This window comes from Xiphophorus maculatus, chromosome 13 (assembly GCF_002775205.1).
Source record: "Xiphophorus maculatus strain JP 163 A chromosome 13, X_maculatus-5.0-male, whole genome shotgun sequence".
Taxonomy (NCBI): Eukaryota; Metazoa; Chordata; class Actinopteri; order Cyprinodontiformes; family Poeciliidae; genus Xiphophorus; species Xiphophorus maculatus.
Genome location: NC_036455.1, coordinates 23,611,953 through 23,628,826, shown reverse-complemented (window position 1 = coordinate 23,628,826; position 16,874 = coordinate 23,611,953). Strand labels below are relative to the sequence as shown.

Here is a 16,874-nt window from a genome sequence, read left to right as displayed (position 1 = left end):
TCTAAAAATGCTCAATAAATACAATTAAGACTTCTTGTGTGCAAATTGCTATTTATGTGCAAATCTATGCTTAAAGTGCAGTGCTAAATAAAGTGCTTGTTAACAAAGTGCAAAAAGTGCTTTTAAAAGTGCTAAACAGTGATTTAAGTAAAAATAGATGAATAGAATAATGAAGATCTCTTCATTACAGGTTCATTTTTTAAAAATAAACAAGGTGCAGAATTCTAGAACACTGTCAAAGGTTACCATAGCCTGGACAATCCTATGATGTCACAAGACATGTTGTGATGTCACCACAGAACTTCACTTGAAGTTCAGTGATTAGTTCTTGTGCTTGTCAGAAAGCACAAGGTCCAGTGACGACAGCTTCTACAGAAAACCCTGTTTGGATAATTTTTGAGACAGTTTTTGAGAAAAATGGAGACTCAGAATAAGGAATTCTTTGAAGAGGAGATTCAATGCCAGGAAGATGGACGGAAGAACAAGCATAGTCAGGATGCCTGGATTCAAGGCAAAGATACCCAAAGCGGTGATTCCTTGGAGGAGGAAATTAACAGGCTAAAGATGCTCTTGAATTCAGAAAGAGCCAGATTCAATGAGGAACGCCAAAGAGCAAACAACTTGGATAAAGAACTGCATGACGCGAAACTCAAACTAAAAAAATTCGAGTTTAGTGAAAACGACGTTGGCGTGTGCAGTGAAGCAAAACAAGGATCCAATGCCAGTGAGGACATCGTGTTTTCTGAGCTCCTCATGGAAAATAAAGCCCTCCAATATCAGCTACAATCTTCTCAAGAAAAAGAGGCACTTTTACAGCGAGAAATGCAGTCAAGTACGGCCTTATATCAGGAAGTCCTTGCTAAGCTAGAAACTGACATTTTTAATCTGTCAGAACAGGTGGCAACTTTACAGGAAGAGCTGGACGTAGAAAGAACAGCTAACTCTCGAACAAATATGAGCAAGAGGTTTTTTAAGATGATAAAAGATGGAAACACAGGACAGAGTACAGAACTGAAGACATGTCTCCAGAGCAAGCTGGACCAAGCCAAAGAGGAAAACCGGGAAATGACAAAGAAATTTGAAATGGATGTTTTAACTCATAAAAACCGGATATGCTCACTGGAGAGGGAGCTGCAAGACGACAGAGAATCTCATGCAGAGATAGTGAAAATGAACCAACTGCTTTACTCAGAGCTGCAAGCTGAGAATGCAACTCTTTGCCAAAAAATCGCTGCAGTGCACGACGTTTCCCTAGAGACACAGAGATGCATCCAGGAAGAGCTGGACCAAGCCAAAGAGGCAAACCAGGAAATGACAAAGAAATTTGAAATGGATGTTTTAACTTATAAGAAACGGATATGTTCACTGGAGAGGGAGCTGCAAGACGACAGGGAATCTCATGCAGAGATAGTGAAAATGAACCAAATGCTTTACTCAGAGTTGCAAGCTGAGAATGCAACTCTTAGTCAAAAAATGGCTTCAGTTCAAGACGATTCCCTAGAGGCACAGAGATGCATCCAGAAAGAGCTGGACCAAGCCAAAGACGCAAGTCTAGAAATGGTCCAGAAGTTTGAAGTTGAAATTTTAGCCCTTAGAAAAGAAATAGAAACAATGGAGCAGGAGCATCGGGATGAAAGATATCGTCATGCAGAGGTCGAGATACGTAACGGAAAGAGGGCCAAATTCCTCCACGCGGAGAAGAACATGCTGCAGAAGGAGCTGGATGAAGTTAAACGCGACCTCTTTTTAAATGAAGTCAAATACAGGAAAGAGCTGGATGCGTCAACAGCTGAAATAGAACGCCAACTTTCACGCAATTATAAGCTCTCTGAGGAGCTAAAAAGGAAGGATCAGGAGGTAATTGCCGAAGCACAGGCTCCCCTCCCGGTAAAGAAACCTTTTCTGAAAAAGCTTCGACATGCTCTGGGTTTGAAGAAACCGGAAAAATGGAAGAGAAAGCAGCCTGCTGAAGAAAATGAGTAATGCTTTTTTATGCTAGGGGCCAAGATCATGAAGCTTCTCACCATAATGGATGGATGTATGGATGGATGAAGATTTGCAATCCACTTGCAAGGACCACCTCATAAAGATTGAAGTTTAAAGATTTATTGAAGAAGGGATGAAAGGATGGGGGAATGAGGGGATCAAGGGAGGTGAAGAAGTGAAGACTTAGTGTGGGGGTAACATGTTGACTTTCACAAGCACAGACCACACCGCAAAGATATAAGTTTAAAGATTTATAAAAGAAGGCATGATGCACAGTGGCGCAGTTGGTAGCACTGTTGCCTTGCAGGAAGAAGGTCCTGGGCTCAATTCCAGGCCTTTTTTCTGCATGGAGTTAGCATGTTCTCCCTGTGCAGGCGTGGGTTCTCTCCGGGTGCTCCGGCTTCCTCCCACAGTCCAAAAACATGAAATGTGTTCAGGTTAATTGGTCTCTCTAAATTCTCCTTAGGTCTGCGTTTGTGTGTATATGATTGTTTGTCTCTGTGATGGACTGGCGACCTGTCCAGGGTGTACCCTACCTCTCACCAGTTGACCACTGGAGATGGGCACCAGCACAGATCTCAATGGGATAAGGGTGTAAGAAAATGGATGGATGGGACAAAGGGATGAAATTAGATAAATACATAATATGTATTTATCTAATTATATTATAATTAGAGGTGTGGTCTGGACGTGGCCATGCTTCCGAACTTAAGTTAACATATTAACTTAATTTCGCTAGCATGGACCGCGCCACGAAGATATAAGTTTGCATGTTCTCTCTGTGCACGCATGGGTTCTCTCCGGGTACTCCGGCTTCCTCCCACTGTCCAAAAGCATGACTGTTAGGTTAATACGTCTTTCTAAATTTTCACTAGGTGTGTGTGTATGGTTGTGTTTCTGTGTTGCCCTGCGACAGACTGGCAACCTGTCCAGGATGAACCGCGCCTCTCGCCTGAAACGTTCGCTGGAGATAGACACCAGCACCTCCCAACCCCACTAGGGACCAGGGTGTACAGAAAATAGATGGGTAGATAATAATAATAATAATTATTATTATTAATAATAATAATAATAATAATAATAATAATAATAATAATAATAATAATAATAATAATAATAATAATAAAATTATTATTATTATTATATTATTATTATAATACTTTGATATGATTTAAAATTTTCTGAGAATAATAATAATTATTATTATTAATGATAATAATAATAATAATAATAATAATAATAATAATAATAATAATGTGATTTATTTGTTTATAAAATATTTTTAAATTAAAATAAAATTTTTGACACAATGTATTTCCCTTTGAATTTTGTGGAAAAAGAATATTTCATCACAGGTACATTTCAATAAATTTAATTTGTTTCAGTATTTAAAAGCTATAAGGGGAAACTGCCATATAGACTCACTAAACATAAATAGATATATTTCAAGAATTTATCTATGACACTTTAGAGGATTAAGTCTACAGCTAATGGAAACTCAAAGTACATGTTCTCATAAAACTGAGAACATGTACAATAAATGTATTTATTTATTTGGACATCAACTACATCTGTCATAGTTTTTGTGTCATGTCACTCCTAAAACAGAGACAGCATACGCATCTTATCTAAGCACATAAGCAGAAATAATTGAAATATACCACTGACGATGAGAAATCTATATTGGATGTTTCCCTTTGTAAATTCTTTTATTAAAAAAATTAAAATGTACCTTTTCGTAATAATCTGTTGACCCACCGTTCATGTGAATCTAAGTTTTATGTATTTAATGCTTTTTAATCAGGCTTTTATGAGAAGTGCTTTATTGTGTCATGGGAGGTAAATGATGCCTGGTTTTCAACTTATTTGCAATTAATGATCTCAAAAGTGAGCCACATGTGGAGCCTGGAAATATTTTAGTGAGTAAACATTTTTATCCATTTAATTTTTCCTGATAGTCGGACGATTTTACATGTTTTTGGAGAGATTTTTGGTTATGCATGGTTGAACAATTGATAGCACCGTTGCCTTTCAGCAAGAAGGTCCTGAGAAAATAATCAAGGTGACACTCGAGGTACATTTTAAATCACTGAATAACATTTTAATATGATATAAATATGATATTTTACATAATGCAGCCTCTTTAAACAAACAAGACATTTTGAAATCTAGGACTGTTCTTCACCACTTCAAAGTTTACACCCTTTGTGTTCATCCACAACATAAAATTGCACTAATATTAATTAAAATTGTGGCTCAAACGACACAAAATTAGGAAAAGTTTCCAGAGTATTAATATTGTTGCAAAGGAATATTCCACTAACTTCATGAAGTATCACTCTTACTCATTTATTTCAGTTTCATAAGTTTTATTGGTTCTTCTGTGTCACTAGAACCACAGCTGCATTACTCAAACCTCTGCATGTCAGTTCCACTTTTCTTTCATCCACCAGTCAGAGACCATTCATACTTCCATGCATGTCCACTTTACAGGTCAGGATACGGAGAACAGTGAGGTTGAGACCCTGACTCATGCACTCTGGTTATTTTTGGAGAGGTGGAGGTCTGACAACAGAAGGAGAGCCGTGGTGAGTAGGAGAAAACAGCAGTTCACACCTGATCTCCCATAGGGAGTCTGGTGAAAATGATGCCTGCAGCAGGTGTCCCCTGGGGGGTTTGTCTGCAGACAGACGCTCATTCAGACATCACACAGGTGTGTAATCTCACAGGGCTTCCAGTAGGCTTCCATTTCATGGGTTGTGAAGGTAAACACGCAGGCACACACAAATGCACAACCGCAAGATTACTTGTCGTATGTGTGAGACCCGCGACTTCCCATGTGAACGTATGTCCTGTCAGGAGGAGCTGGGCTGCCGACTGGCTGACTCACAGGAAGTTACTGGTCATAATGGCGGAGCAGGGGGCCACCATGAGTTACACAGTAATGGTTGAGGTTCACACAAACAGGAAATGCTGTGAACGCTTATAGATGAGGCAGCAAGCAGGAAATGTGGTTTCGGGAGCAACTTGCAGTGTTTCCTCCTGCACTTGTATCACCTTGATGTCAAAATCCTGTAGCTAAAAAAGTATTACTGAATAAACTTTAAAAATGATGTAGCTTTATGTTATTAAAGCTAAAGTTTAATCAGTAATACTTTTATAACAAATTTATGTCAGGTCATGATTTCTTGGTTAATGTCAAGTTGCCATGACAAAGACATTTTGAATGATGTCAACTTTGTGTTAAAAGTGTCATGATTTACCGAATGACACTTAATGACATCAGTCATAAATATTCATGAAGACTTACTCATGTTCATGACAGGTCATGTTTATGACGCTGTCATGACAGTCTTATTCACAACCCATCAAATAAAGTGTTACCCACTTATTTGATATATTCTGTTAATTAACCTCTTTGGTCTTCAGGAAAACAAAAAAACAAGGGCTAGGTAGAAATAGAAAATATATCAGTAAGAAAGGACTAAACAAGCCAATCGGGAGAAGAACGTCTCATATCTTCTCTATTCTCCATGTGAATAATACACAAAAGCTCAGCACTGTCACTCCCATGTCAAATTTATATGCACCCTGCATCAACACTTTCAGCAATTTGTCAGCCTGTGTTGAAGACTCGTGTGCGTGACGGTTGACCCTGGCTGACGTTGCTCCACGCACTGCGATCGTTAGGACACATTCTACACTGAGCTGCCATGCTCAGCTGAGTCATGATGAGTGATGAGAGCAGCTATTCAAAGGACTGAGCTAATTCATTTGATGGGAGATTGTTAATTACTCTCTGATGTACAGGAATGAGCTGTGGAAATGTGCTGCGTGAACGTCATTTCCAGAAAAATGCTGAAATATTTAGGATTTGTTGTGCCTGCATGTGTTTTGTCTCTCTAGACGAGATGTTTCTTGATGTGCTAATTGACCAGAGGGAAAACTTTAGTTTCTGTCTGGAAACTGAAGCTTTCTGATGACTATTTTTGACAAACTGTGTAAAAAGACAAACTCTCTAAGTTATTTGTTCCTGGGCTGTGTTGTCAGTTCTACATCTTTCAAATATGATATCAGTATGCTGCAGTTTTTTCTGGTAAATTATTTGCTACTTTTACATTAAATTATGATATAGTTCTTTGGCACGGTTTTTACTTGAGTTTGTTTTTTGTTACATTTTTTTGTCTGAGGATAGTGCTAATCATACCCATTATTATTTCTTAGACATTTTTTTATTATTAATTTTCATGTTTATGTTTGCTGCTTAATTATGCTTGTTTTGCATGTCTGGGTTTTCATTTAACCTAATTTTACTATCATTTTGGTTCACTTTTTGACTAATTTTTGGTTGGTTTTCTTGTTTATTTGTTATCTTTTTAGTCAGCTTATGTGTTAATATGCGTAATTGTGTTATTTTTAGTGAACTTCCTGGTCTTTTTTGAATTATTTGATCTTTACTCTGTTATTTTAAACTGTAACACAAATTGTTGTCGGGCATGCTTTAATTCAAATCAGGGTTGGTAGAGATTAAAAAACATAAGCAAAATAAAAAATGTTGTGGCAGCAACTAAAAGGGCAGATTGTAAAGTGTAACAGTAAAACTAGTGAGTTCATGAAACGTTCATAAGGTTTTCTTTTAATTAGCACCTCAATGGCTGGAGCCATTTAAGACTATTAAGACACTGAGCAGAATAAAAACTGCACAGTTACTGCACAGCCAAAGGAAATATACAGTATGTTGTTAAAACTGAAAATGAAAAAAAAAAAAGTTTTACTCCAGAAGTCTTAAACAAACGAAATCCAGCTGACTGTGTTGACTGACTTGATGCAATTGTGCAGTAGAAGTATAAAATTCCCTAAATTGAGAACAATTTAGAAAGTATGAGCACAGAACATTCTTTCTATAACGTTTTGCTGTTAATCAAGTGTTTAAATCACGTTACTTTCACAGCTGAAACGTCGCAAGGTTATCAGATCAGGCTGGTTATGTCAGAGCGCCCTCTAGCCACAGAGCTGGAGAACACATGATTCGTTTTTCCCAAAGGTCTGTTTATCTTCAACCTGCCATAAAACATATGTATGGCAGGTTGCGTTTACATAATTTTTCCTTTTCTTTATTAAATCTGAAAAGTGTTGGATGGATTTGTAGCTATAATAATTGATATATCGTGTGTTCACCGTGCTCATTAGTTTGCTGTAGTCAAAGCTACAATTACACTCTTTTCGTGTGTCTGTACCAGCTTTGCACATGTAGATTTACATATTTCTTGTGCAAAAGCTCAAATATCAGATTGGATGGAGAGCCCGTATAAAGAGAGCCTGTATAAACAGTTTTGATTTTTTTTTTTTGCCTCTACAAGATTTCTCTAAGATTCAGTTCTTAGCTTTGACTGGGCTTTTCTAGCACATGAATAAGGTTTGATAGCAACCATTAAATTGTAGCTTTAGCTTAGCGTTCAGGGTTTTTGTTCTGCTCTATGCATACTTAATGAAATAAGAGCCGCAGTTATTTGTTTTTTTATGGCTGTAAAGTATAAAACAACGAATATAGTTGTCTTGTTTCTAGGACAACTCCAACTTTCCGCGAGGTAATATTCAATATTCATTTTGACTGCGAGGAAACAGTTTTAAATTGCAAAACAAAAGTTACTTGTGCGCTTAAGGAAATATAATAGGGTTAATTTTGTCTTTCGACTGCACTCATGGACTTGCGGTCATTGTCTTTTTCAGACATAAAAAACAAGTTCTGAACTGGATGTCTCCAGAAATAAAACAGCATAAATTCATCATTGCTTCTTTCCCCTCAGACAGTTTCTGCTACACCCAACTTTCGTCCCGTGTCCCTTATCGCTGTGAAGAAACAGGCTGTAAATAAATATAACAGAAGGTTGAATGAGACGAGAAAACCAGAGCAAACCCTACAGAAAAGTCAACATGCCTAAAAGCAGATATTTTGGCAATAAAATGGCTGTTATTGAATTTATAGAGTTTTAAATAACACATGGCAATTTCTAAAGGCATTGTTCAATTCTGGTTATGTTCTAACAACAATAATGTTTATTCACTTCTCCATATTTTATTGGAGAGCCAGGTTGGGTTATTTTTTAGCTTAAGAAATAAAATTAGTACTTGAAAAGTGCGTTGCATATTTATTCAGGGTGTCAACAGAGTAAACATTTTTCACATTATGTATGGGTTGCATTATAAACAAAATAGCCTAGCAAAAGTTTTAAAGATTGTTGATTAAGAAAGGTGAATGGATCAAAAACTTAAGTTTTATCTAGTTTAGTGACAGTTCTAGCTAACTGTGCTTTCACAAACGCTTTTTTAAAAAGTTATATGCCACCTTCTTAGAATTTATTTTAAAAGCTTTATTATCAGTTTTTGTGATGTTATGTCAGTTGACATTCTACAGCAGGGGTGTCAAACTCAATTTCACCAAGGGCCACTTCAGCATATTGGCCACCCTCAACGGGCCACATTGACGGTATAAATCAGGAATGCCCAAGTGCAGTCCTCCAGACTGCAACTTTTAGATGCGTCCCTACTAAAACATACCCCAGACAAAAAGTTGACTTCCCTCATTAGCAGCAACTCAGTTCTGTAGAGGCCTATGAATGAGTTTATGATCCAGGTGTGTTAGAGAAGGAACGCATCTAAAGTTGCAGAGTGATAGGTCTGGAAAACTAGACTTGGGCAACCCTAGCATAAATGTATGAAAATACAATGTTAAAAATAAATTAAACAACACCTCACATTGTTAAATAACTGATTTTATGTATTCAAGTTTTAAATATTACATTTGAGTTTACATGGATGTAAAATTACTGCTCAGTTTAAAAATTACAATATTTTTAAACTGCTCAGCTAAACTTCGCTCTTTAGCTTGTTAGCTTGTCGATGTTTCAGTTTTATTCACTGGAAAAATTAATCTTTGTCTGCTTTAAAGATAAGCAGACAAAGAATAAAAACAAGTTTTGATATTAACTCTCAACTTCATTCACAAAACTTGTTCGTTATTTCTTACACAACGAACATGTATTTCACATAAGAACAAAACAATGAGGTGATGTTGCCTGTCCTTGAACACAAAGCTGACCCTCTTCACCCTGTCACCAACTCACACACATCCTCATTGTGTTGTGTTGTGTAAATAAACAAAACACAAGCAAAATCAATAAACTATATGCATATTCCAGTATACTGAGTTTTGGTTTTACATTCATTCTATTTAAATTTAGTTTGTTCGTGCTTACCAATGTTTTCCCCTGGTCAGTTCGTCCATGTCCGGTTTTAGTTCTATTCTGTGGAAATCCGCAAAACGGCGTGAAGGTTTTCGTCAGTAATGCGCGATCTGGTCTTGTTTAAATTCATTATTGAAAACATCTGTTCGCTCAGATAGGTGCTTCCAAACATGGACAAAAAACACGAGCTGCATGGAGTCGAAGCTGCGGCATCAAATCAGGGGGCAGTAGACGGTAAAAGTCCTCGATTGAAACGTCACGGAACTTCGCTCTTTAGCTTGTTAGCTTGTCGATGTTTCAGTTTTATTCGCTGGGAAAATTAATAATCAGCTTGAGGTGACTCTGCTGCACTCTAGTGGCGAGAAGCCGTAATGTTGGCTGGTAACAATCGGAAGGCATTATGGGAGATGTAGTTTGTAGTCAATTCGTGCTCAAAACTTATTTGAAGTCAATCAATGGGGCTGTGAAACGGTGGTGGGGGGGAGAGGGCCACATAAAATGACGTAGCGGGCCACATGTGGCCCGCGGGCCTTGAGTTTGACACATGTGTTCTACAGGTTATAAGATTTAAGCGTTCAATGTCGCCATCTAGTGGTGAAATTTATGTACATCACTTTAAGAGTCGGGCGTTAATGACGTCATTAGAGAGCAGACAAGTCAGGACAATGCAACGCATGGTTTTTGCAGTAACACGGCTACTCCTATACAGTTGGTCCTAGAAAGCACTGTCGGTAAGAGTTCTGTTAATATTCGTTATATAAGCATAAGTTAATCATTTGTAAATGCAATACCGCTTTGTGAGAACTTACGGCTTTGAGCTAATACTTTCGTTGTAGCGACCGAGTATACTTGTGGGTGCTGTATTAACTGCTACTGTGTATTATTCAAAGTTTGTATGTTTATTTCATAGTTTTACACCTACTCCATCTGGCTTCATTAAAGACTCAAAGCAAGCGCTCTAGTCTGTGTGATCCTTTGGAGAGGAGTTTAGCTGAGTGTCGACTCCGGCAAGGCGTTGGAGGTTGAGGACATGACAGTATTATTTCAGTCATATTTCATACATTAACTAAAAACCAAGCTTTCGTTTCTGTTCATTTTTACCACAAGATTACATTATAAAAGAAACAATGGTTCTTAATTATGATTCTACTGCAAAAGAGAAAACAGCAAGTTATATCTTTAATACTAATTATATTTTAACCTGTTCTATCATTTTGAAATTTGATAAATGAAATAACTTAGAGGTCCTTTGGGGTAACATTTACGCAATTTCACCTCAATGTGATGAGTAAAACTATTCCATTTTAAATGTCTTGGATCATTTTTGTCACTGTTATTATCCCAACAGTTTGTGTTTTACAGTGTACCAAACTATTGCTCACCAGGGCGCAAAAGCGGACGTTTTGTGCGTCACTATTTCTTATCGCTTACATTTTTATTTTTTATGTTTTGGCATGCACCTAAAATGATGTTTTGAAAACGACCTTAAAAAGTCTCCAAAATATGACTCCATTAGCAATAAAAGTTTAAAATATTGTCTTACCTTCTGCGTTCACAACAGAGGTCACAGCAAGAAAAGCCAGGCATCCAAAGAACAAGGAGTGAACTATTTGTTTAGAACAATAAAGCATCTTTTTCAGCCCTTGTCTGTCTAATATCTTTTTGCTTTGGAAAAGGTGCCCTAAAAATCTCAAGAGTTATTCACAAACTCGCAGGCAGAAGTAGCAATTTGTTTCCTCTTTTTTCTTTTTGGCTGCACAGACTAAAACTGCGCGTCAACCAGTGAGGATGCTGAAGGAAGAAACATAAAACGGCTCAGGAGTGAAGAGGCGCAGCTTATCTTCCCCAAATAGTCGCACTGGCAAGCAGATGAAGCACCTGTGTGAAAAATCACGTCCTCCAATACGTCACGGCTCAAAATGTCCAGGGTGGGCACAGGGAGGTGAGCAGGACTGCTGCTTCTCAGCGAGACCAGACTGTTAGTAATTACTTTATAATGAGGATATAAAAGTGTAGAAATAAAAATCAACTCAAGATAATGTTATCAGATCATATTCTTGAATAAAAAGCACAGAAAGTACAGAAACTTTGGATGATTTAATTTCATTATTTGTATAAAATATGGTTGGAACTCTTAATTCATTTTCATTCTGTAACAAGGCGGCGTTTTGCGGTTGGATTTTACAGTGAGGACGAAAAGCTGAGGCAGTCAGGTGGAAACAGCAGTGGTTTATTCTTCACACAGCATCAGCAACACTTCACAGGTGAAACTGCAGCCTTAAATAGTCCCAGCTGTGACCGACCAAACCACCTTTAATTGACAGGGTTGTCTCAATTCATCAATCTCCACCTATTTAAATAAAATACCTTTTACTAAATACAAATATTTCCACTTTTTATAAATATTTTATGTTATGAAGCCTAGGCGCAAATTCAAACTGGAAGACTCTTTTATCCCCACCGGGACCCGTTAATTGAAGCGACCTGCCCACAATCGTCGACCTATCAACGCTGGACCAAGCCACGTCACGTCCAATCATCGACCAAGTCCCAGCTGATAAGGACCTTCATTCATGGCGTCCTTCGCTCTCCAGCCGAGCTCAACCCACCACCACCCCTTCTCCTCCATTCGCCCGGTCCTGAGGCCCGCACCCTTCTTCAACCTCCACCACCAGTGCCGGGCCCTGGGGGATGACGTTCCTAACAGCATCGGGGATGCTCATCTGAAGCCTATCGCTAACGCTACGATATCCGTTATCCCCAGCCGGGGCCCGAGCGCCAAAGACTTTAAATTCTGTTTGTCAATAAACTCTTCTAATTGTCTTCTCATCTCCGTCTGAGTCTCTCCAGATTGAATTATCATTACAGTACACCATAATGAAACACCACAAAACCCATAAACAATCTCCTCCCCCCACACACACTTTTCAATGGCCTCTCCTGGAAACTATACGTGGTGTCTGGACCCCTGGGGCGGTATTTGTCCAAACACCCTGGAGAGGACACAGAAAAGACAAGTGGGTCACTTCATATTAGAAATCCACACTTAACAGATTACGCACAAACATTTGCTCAGTTTTACCCACCAGTAGCTCATTGCTCTGAGTAACAATTACCCTCCCTTCACAGGCAACCACCTCACCTCTCAATGAGGAGCAGCTGTGCAGAGCCCAGAACAAAAGGCTGCATGCTAATCTCTAAAAATGCTCAATAAATACAATTAAGACTTCTTGTGTGCAAATTGCTATTTATGTGCAAATCTATGCTTAAAGTGCAGTGCTAAATAAAGTGCTTGTTAACAAAGTGCAAAAAGTGCTTTTAAAAGTGCTAAACAGTGATTTAAGTAAAAATAGATGAATAGAATAATGAAGATCTCTTCATTACAGGTTCATTTTTTAAAAATAAACAAGGTGCAGAATTCTAGAACACTGTCAAAGGTTACCATAGCCTGGACAATCCTATGATGTCACAAGACATGTTGTGATGTCACCACAGAACTTCACTTGAAGTTCAGTGATTAGTTCTTGTGCTTGTCAGAAAGCACAAGGTCCAGTGACGACAGCTTCTACAGAAAACCCTGTTTGGATAATTTTTGAGACAGTTTTTGAGAAAAATGGAGACTCAGAATAAGGAATTCTTTGAAGAGGAGATTCAATGCCAGGAAGATGGACGGAAGAACAAGCATAGTCAGGATGCCTGGATTCAAGGCAAAGATACCCAAAGCGGTGATTCCTTGGAGGAGGAAATTAACAGGCTAAAGATGCTCTTGAATTCAGAAAGAGCCAGATTCAATGAGGAACGCCAAAGAGCAAACAACTTGGATAAAGAACTGCATGACGCGAAACTCAAACTAAAAAAATTCGAGTTTAGTGAAAACGACGTTGGCGTGTGCAGTGAAGCAAAACAAGGATCCAATGCCAGTGAGGACATCGTGTTTTCTGAGCTCCTCATGGAAAATAAAGCCCTCCAATATCAGCTACAATCTTCTCAAGAAAAAGAGGCACTTTTACAGCGAGAAATGCAGTCAAGTACGGCCTTATATCAGGAAGTCCTTGCTAAGCTAGAAACTGACATTTTTAATCTGTCAGAACAGGTGGCAACTTTACAGGAAGAGCTGGACGTAGAAAGAACAGCTAACTCTCGAACAAATATGAGCAAGAGGTTTTTTAAGATGATAAAAGATGGAAACACAGGACAGAGTACAGAACTGAAGACATGTCTCCAGAGCAAGCTGGACCAAGCCAAAGAGGAAAACCGGGAAATGACAAAGAAATTTGAAATGGATGTTTTAACTCATAAAAACCGGATATGTTCACTGGAGAGGGAGCTGCAAGACGACAGAGAATCTCATGCAGAGATAGTGAAAATGAACCAACTGCTTTACTCAGAGCTGCAAGCTGAGAATGCAACTCTTTGTCAAAAAATCGCTGCAGTGCACGACGTTTCCCTAGAGACACAGAGATGCATCCAGGAAGAGCTGGACCAAGCCAAAGAGGCAAACCGGGAAATGACAAAGAAATTTGAAATGGATGTTTTAACTTATAAGAAACGGATATGTTCACTGGAGAGGGAGCTGCAAGACGACAGGGAATCTCATGCAGAGATAGTGAAAATCAACCAAATGCTTTACTCAGAGCTGCAAGCTGAGAATGCAACTCTTAGTCAAAAAATGGCTTCAGTTCAAGACGATTCCCTAGAGGCACAGAGATGCATCCAGAAAGAGCTGGACCAAGCCAAAGACGCAAGTCTAGAAATGGTCCAGAAGTTTGAAGTTGAAATTTTAGCCCTTAGAAAAGAAATAGAAACAATGGAGCAGGAGCATCGGGATGAAAGATATCGTCATGCAGAGGTCGAGATACGTAACGGAAAGAGGGCCAAATTCCTCCACGCGGAGAAGAACATGCTGCAGAAGGAGCTGGATGAAGTTAAACGCGACCTCTTTTTAAATGAAGTCAAATACAGGAAAGAGCTGGATGCGTCAACAGCTGAAATAGAACGCCAACTTTCACGCAATTATAAGCTCTCTGAGGAGCTAAAAAGGAAGGATCAGGAGGTAATTGCCGAAGCACAGGCTCCCCTCCCGGTAAAGAAACCTTTTCTGAAAAAGCTTCGACATGCTCTGGGTTTGAAGAAACCGGAAAAATGGAAGAGAAAGCAGCCTGCTGAAGAAAATGAGTAATGCTTTTTTATGCTAGGGGCCAAGATCATGAAGCTTCTCACCATAATGGATGGATGTATGGATGGATGAAGATTTGCAATCCACTTGCAAGGACCACCTCATAAAGATTGAAGTTTAAAGATTTATTGAAGAAGGGATGAAAGGATGGGGGAATGAGGGGATCAAGGGAGGTGAAGAAGTGAAGACTTAGTGTGGGGGTAACATGTTGACTTTCACAAGCACAGACCACACCGCAAAGATATAAGTTTAAAGATTTATAAAAGAAGGCATGATGCACAGTGGCGCAGTTGGTAGCACTGTTGCCTTGCAGGAAGAAGGTCCTGGGCTCAATTCCAGGCCTTTTTTCTGCATGGAGTTAGCATGTTCTCCCTGTGCAGGCGTGGGTTCTCTCCGGGTGCTCCGGCTTCCTCCCACAGTCCAAAAACATGAAATGTGTTCAGGTTAATTGGTCTCTCTAAATTCTCCTTAGGTCTGCGTTTGTGTGTATATGATTGTTTGTCTCTGTGATGGACTGGCGACCTGTCCAGGGTGTACCCTACCTCTCACCAGTTGACCACTGGAGATGGGCACCAGCACAGATCTCAATGGGATAAGGGTGTAAGAAAATGGATGGATGGGACAAAGGGATGAAATTAGATAAATACATAATTATAATTATATTATAATTAGAGGTGTGGTCTGGACGTGGCCATGCTTCCGAACTTAAGTTAACATATTAACTTAATTTCGCTAGCATGGACCGCGCCACGAAGATATAAGTTTGCATGTTCTCTCTGTGCACGCATGGGTTCTCTCCGGGTACTCCGGCTTCCTCCCACTGTCCAAAAGCATGACTGTTAGGTTAATACGTCTTTCTAAATTTTCACTAGGTGTGTGTGTATGGTTGTGTTTCTGTGTTGCCCTGCGACAGACTGGCAACCTGTCCAGGATGAACCGCGCCTCTCGCCCGAAACGTTCGCTGGAGATAGACACCAGCACCTCCCAACCCCACTAGGGACCAGGGTGTACAGAAAATAGATGGGTAGATAATAATAATAATAATAATTATTATTATTAATAATAATAATAACAATAATAATAATAATACAATTATTATTATTATTATATTATTATTATTATAATACTCTGATATGATTTAAAATTTCTGAGAATAATAATAATTATTATTATTATTAATGATAATAATAATAATAATGTGATTTATTTGTTGTTTATAAAATATTTTTAAATTAAAATAAAATTTTTGACACAATGTATTTCCCTTTGAATTTTGTGGAAAAAGAATATTTCATCACAGGTACATTTCAATAAATTTAATTTGTTTCAGTATTTAAAAGCTATAAGGGGAAACTGCCATATAGACTCACTAAACATAAATAGATATATTTCAAGAATTTATCTATGACACTTTAGAGGATTAAGTCTACAGCTAATGGAAACTCAAAGTACATGTTCTCATAAAACTGAGAACATGTACAATAAATTTATTTATTTATTTGGACATCAACTACATCTGTCATAGTTTTTGTGTCATGTCATTCCTAAAACAGAGACGGCATAAGCATCTTATCTAGGCACATAAGCAGAAATAATTGAAATATACCACTGACGATGAGAAATCTATATTGGATGTTTCCCTTTGTAAATTCTTTTATTAAAAAAATTAAAATGTACCTTTTCGTAATAATCTGTTGACCCAGCGCTCATGTGAATCTAAGTTTTATGTATTTAATGCTTTTTAATCAGGCTTTTATGAGAAGTGCTTTATTGTGTCATGGGAGGTAAATGATGCCTGGTTTTCAACTTATTTGCAATTAATGATCTCAAAAGTGAGCCACATGTGGAGCCTGGAAATATTTTAGTGAGTAAACATTTTTATCCATTTAATTTTTCCTGATAGTCGGACGATTTTACATGTTTTTGGAGAGATTTTTGGTTATGCATGGTTGAACAATTGATAGCACCGTTGCCTTTCAGCAAGAAGGTCCTGAGAAAATAATCAAGGTGACACTCAAGGTACATTTTAAATCACTGAATAACATTTTAATATGATATAAATATGATATTTTACATAATACAGCCTCTTTAAACAAACAAGACATTTTGAAATCTAGGACTGTAATTCACCACTTCAAAGTTTACATCCCTTTGTGTTCATCCACAACATAAAATTGCACTAATATTAATTAAAATTGTGGCTCAAACGACACAAAATTAGGAAAAGTTTCCAGAGTATTAATATTGTTGCAAAGGAATATTCCACTAACTTCATGAAGTATCACTCTTACTCATTTATTTCAGTTTCATAAGTTTTATTGGTTCTTCTGTGTCACTAGAACCACAGCTGCATTACTCAAACCTCTGCATGTCAGTTCCACTTTTCTTTCATCCACCAGTCAGAGACCACTCATACTTCCATGCATGTCCACTTTACAGGTCAGGATACGGAGAACAGTGAGGTTGAG

The 16,874-nt window shown here is 38.2% G+C and overlaps 1 long non-coding RNA gene across 1 annotated transcript; it reads left to right on the top strand.

The window, feature by feature from the left end:
- The first annotated feature begins 9,830 nt into the window (after positions 1–9,830).
- Positions 9,831–11,573, top strand: LOC111610650. The gene is made up of 3 exons (XR_002753745.1): positions 9,831–9,961; positions 10,992–11,172; positions 11,418–11,573. It is a non-coding gene; the product is annotated as an uncharacterized LOC111610650 (long non-coding RNA).
- The last annotated feature ends 5,301 nt before the right edge of the window (positions 11,574–16,874 follow it).